Source organism: Triticum aestivum, chromosome 7B (assembly GCF_018294505.1).
Source record: "Triticum aestivum cultivar Chinese Spring chromosome 7B, IWGSC CS RefSeq v2.1, whole genome shotgun sequence".
Lineage (NCBI taxonomy): Eukaryota > Viridiplantae > Streptophyta > Magnoliopsida > Poales > Poaceae > Triticum > Triticum aestivum.
In genome coordinates, this window is record NC_057813.1 from 147951445 (window position 1) to 147955934 (window position 4490).

General features: G+C 39.8%; 1 long non-coding RNA gene across 1 annotated transcript; it reads right to left on the reverse strand.

Moving 5' to 3' along the window:
* Positions 1–1890: 1890 nt before the first annotated feature.
* Positions 1891–3393, reverse strand: LOC123159463 (uncharacterized). The gene is made up of 2 exons (XR_006479721.1): positions 2281–3393; positions 1891–2190 (listed from the first exon to the last, which is right to left on the reverse strand). It is a non-coding gene; the product is annotated as an uncharacterized lncRNA (long non-coding RNA).
* Between the last annotated feature and the right edge of the window lie 1097 nt (positions 3394–4490).

Genomic DNA, 4490 nt, shown 5'->3' on the forward strand with positions numbered 1-4490 from the left:
GTCTTGTAAATATAATTTTTGAACCTTGCAGGGTGGAGCACGTGAACTTCTTGCAACAAACCTTTTAGGCTTTTAGTTTTGTATTCTTTTATTCTCTTCTGAAACGCATTCCGTGTAGTAGTGGAACTTCCCGCTATTTTGACCTTGAACTTCTGTCACGTATTTTGTTCAACCTCTCACACACGAATTTTTGAACTTTCTCGGGCCGAGCACTTGAACTTCTAGCAACAAAACTTTTAACCTTTGCTTTTTCTTTCTTTTTTTCATACAAAATGCACACCGTGTAGTACGCGAACTTCTGACAGTTATCAATCTGAACTTCTCTCGGTTACGTTAATATATCCAGGTTTTTTTATGAATTTTTAATCCGATTTTCTTAATCCTTTTTTATGAATTTTGAAGCGCTCTATTTTTAAAATTTGAAATTCTTGTTATTTTATTTTTGAACTTCTTGTTTCCATTCTTTAATAACGAGAAAAATCCGAGTTTTCTATAATCATCGAACTTCTCCATCTTTTTTAATATGGACTTCCTGGTTTTATTTCTTAATCTTTTTTTATAAAATTTTGAAGCATTCTATTTTTAAAAGTTGAATGTCTTGCTTTTTTATGTTTGAACTTCTTGTTTCCATTTTTTAATAATGAAGAAAATCTGAGTTTTCTATAATCATCAAACTTCTCCATCTTTTTAATATGGACTTTCCGGTTTTATTTCTTTAATCTTTTTTATGAAATTTTGAAGCGCTCTGTTTTTAAAAGTTGAACTTCTTTTTATTTTATTTTTGAACTTCTTGTTTTCATTATTTAATAACGAGGAAAAATCTGAGTTTTCTATAATCATCGAACTTTCCGTTGTTTTCACTTTGAACTTCTACCATGTATTTTTGTTCGTAATTTCTCACCCGTTCATCAGAGTTGCACAAATGATATATAGTGCTGATTACCTCTCTCACAAGAAGTTTTTGAACTTCCCCGTGCTGAGCACCTGAACTTCTAGCAGCAAAATTTTTATACTTTAACTTTTTATTCTATTTTCTCATATGAAAACACACACCATGCAGCACATGAACTTCTGGACGTTTTCAATTTGAACTTCTCTGTAAAAAAGTTGTCCCAAACTCCCAAAGCACTCGTCGAATTTGAGCATATGGTAGCATTGGAAAGCATTTTTTTAACAAATCATGACTAGTGAAGAGCATATTTTGAACATGCTAAGACTTGTTTTGAGCATATTTTAGTAACAAAAAAATCTAAGATGTTTTAAACGTCGAACTACTCTATTAATTGAATTTGAACTTCTCAACATTTTTATTTTGAACTTCTGTGTATCTATTTTATAAAAGTGGAAAATAAAACTGGTGTGTTTGTCCCTATAAGGAACTTCACGAGTTTATTTTTATTCTTTAGTAACGAGAAAAATCTGAGTATTTTATTCACACCGAACTTCATCGCTTTTTAAATTTGGACTTCTTGTTTTTTTAGTAATGGGAATAAACCTAGTTTTTAGTAAAATCAAAATGATTTATTATTTTAATTTGAACTTCGAGAGTTTTTTATTTAGAAACGGTGAAAATCCTTTTATACTTTACTTTTTCAAATTGAACTTCATACTTACTTCTTCGCAAAATGAGAAGAATCTGATTCTTTTTGTACACATCGGACCCTCCGTTTCTTTAAAGTGGACGTCTTGGCTTTTTATTTGGTAACATGGATTTTTTTGTAAATAAACATAGAACCACTTCATTTTATAAATTTGAACTTCTAGGTTTTTTCATAGAAACAGACAAAATCTTTTTTTTTAAAATATTTTTGAATTGCTCTGTTATTTTAATTTAACCTTTTCAGAGTTATTTAGAACCATGAAAAAATGTTTTCTAGTACATATATTGAATGAATTTGTTATTTTAGTTTGAACTTTTTGGTTATCATTTTTCAAAAATGGGAAAATCCACGGGATTTTTTTAGTACAACGATAACATTTTCTTTGAACTCTCATGTCCCTGATTACTTCGTCGATTTTTCTTGTGTTAGCTACGTTACATCTTCTCGCTGCGATTGTCTGACAATGCATGGTTTGTGCTCAGCGCAATGTGATGCCACAAACCAACCATGGTCGTCGGACTTGTGAAGCTAGATCACTACCTTTGAAACCAAACCTCGCGGAGTCATTCTAGCACCTCCAGTCAACACCCTGAAGAGCAAAAATGATATGGTGTCATGCGTGTGTGCAAACCAATGGAGAATTCGGAACAACAAAAGGAAAATTCATGTCGATCCATACCTCCATTGCTCCATCTGGCACCCTAGATCCTGAGATGACCAATACTAGTCGTCGTTCATGTAGATGGTCATGTACCAAATATGCCGAAAAGCAATCCCCATGAGTACAGGTTATAGAACTCGTATGCCTCCTCCAGTGAGCCAAATCGGGTAGATATGGTCGTCTGAAAAAGTATGTATTTGTTGATCTGCTACAATGGGAACACATGAATGGACAAAGCAAAAATTCAGAAAAATGATCAACAATGGGAAGAACACAAACATCGGCTACAGCCTCCCCCTCTCCGTTGCAGGTAGCAGCAACTTGGAGAAGATACAAACATGAAGGTCGAGCTTTGGCCTCGGACAGGTCGCTGATTAGGCCTCAGCAGTTCGTCGACGGCGCGAGATGAGTGGCCATGGCGGTGGGATCCGGCAGTTGCAGCCCGAGCTTTCTCGGGCGACCTGCTATTGCACGGGTTGTTCTCCGACTGTGGCATTGCGCGGGGACGTGGGCCTTCCAGCGAAGCACATGAAGAAGCAGGGGAAGCCGCCATCGAGCTTTCTTGCAGGGGCTGCAATGGCTTGACCGATCCACCAGCTTGCTAGGTCGCGGGAACCGACAGTGAGGCAGCATCCAACACGTGCTCCGGCTTATCTGGCCGGGGTATGTTGTTGCCGGCGCGACAGGGTGGGAGAACAACATCAGCAGGGAGGAGGTAGGAGATCCATCTCGCGGCAGAGACGAGATCCATCTCGCAGCACCGCGCGGGAGTTGTCGGCGACCCCCGGGGTTGCAGGGCGGTGGACCCGATGTGGAGCAGCGGTGGAGGGAGGAAGGTTGGCCTCGCGCCAGAGGAGGTGGGGGCGGCCTCGTTCCGGGAGGAGGTGGGAGGCGGCGGCCTCGTGCCGGGAGGAGGCAGGAGGCGGTGGCTCGCCGGGAGGAGGCAGAGTCAGCGGCGCGTCCTGTGGAGCTGGTGGGATGGTGCGGCGGCGGTGGTCCGAAGCCGGGCGAGCGGTGGGTCGGTGACTGCGGGGATGAGAATTTGGGCTGGGACAGGGGAGATCGGGAGGAGATTTTTTGGGCTGGGACACGGGAGATCGGGAGGAGATTAGGGATCGGGGGAAGGTGGAGGACGGGAGCTCCTAGTCGGCGCTGCGAGCGCCGGTTAGCGCTAACAGCGCTCGCAGCAGGAGCTAGCGGGCCGGCCCAATCGAGGAGAAAAAGCAGTAAAAAACGTACTGGTATAACCATGCAAAAACTGGGATTCGAACCCATCACCTAACGTATAGCAACGTAACGCCCGAACCACCAGACCAAGATGCTAAGCTAGTCAACTACAAGAAATGAGTAACATTTAATCCGAACTCTAAGATATATTATAGACCCATATTTAATTATTTGAAAAAGAAATTCACAAAAAAAACCACGAATTCTGAAAAAAGGTTCATGAAAAATGGAAAAGGATCATCAATTTCGGAGAAACCTTCAACCATTTTGAAGAAAGTTCACAAATTTGAAAAATAGTTCACTGTTTTTGAAGAAAAGTTCCTCGAATTCGAAAAAAGTTCATCGATTTTCCAAAAAGTTCATCAAAATTAAAAAAGTTCATGGGTTTCAAAAAAAAGTTCATGGATTCCAAAAAAAAGTTCATTGATTTTGAACAAAAGTTCATCAAATTTGAAAAAAGTTCATGCAATTTTACAAAAATGTTCATTGAATTTCAAAAAAGTTCAACAAATATTAAAAAAGTTCATCAAATTTCAAAAAAGTTCACTGTAATTGAAAAAAGTTCACTAAATTTGAAAAAAGCTCGTAAAAAAAGTTTATCGGATTTCAAAAAAAGTTCGTCGATTTAGGAAAAGTTCATTGATTTCCAAAACGTTCACGAATTTAAAGAAAAAGTTCACTGATTTTAAAAAGGTGCGCAATAAAAAAACAAAAAAGTTGAGAAATAAAAAAAAAGGAATAAACCGAAGTGAAGAACGAATAAAAAGGAGAAAACGAACTAACCAAACACCTGTGAGTGGACGGCCTGGTGGCTACAACCCAGCGCTCCCAACAAACGGGTTGCGAGTTCGAACCCTGTGCCAAGCACTCTTTTTGGCGTTTTCGAAACACAAGAAGGAGAAAGATGGAATGGGCTGGCCCATCTTGGACTGCTTCAGGCGCCCGTTTGCAAATTGCACTGTAACGGGCGCCTGCAACGCCAAATAGGAAATCCCGTGGAG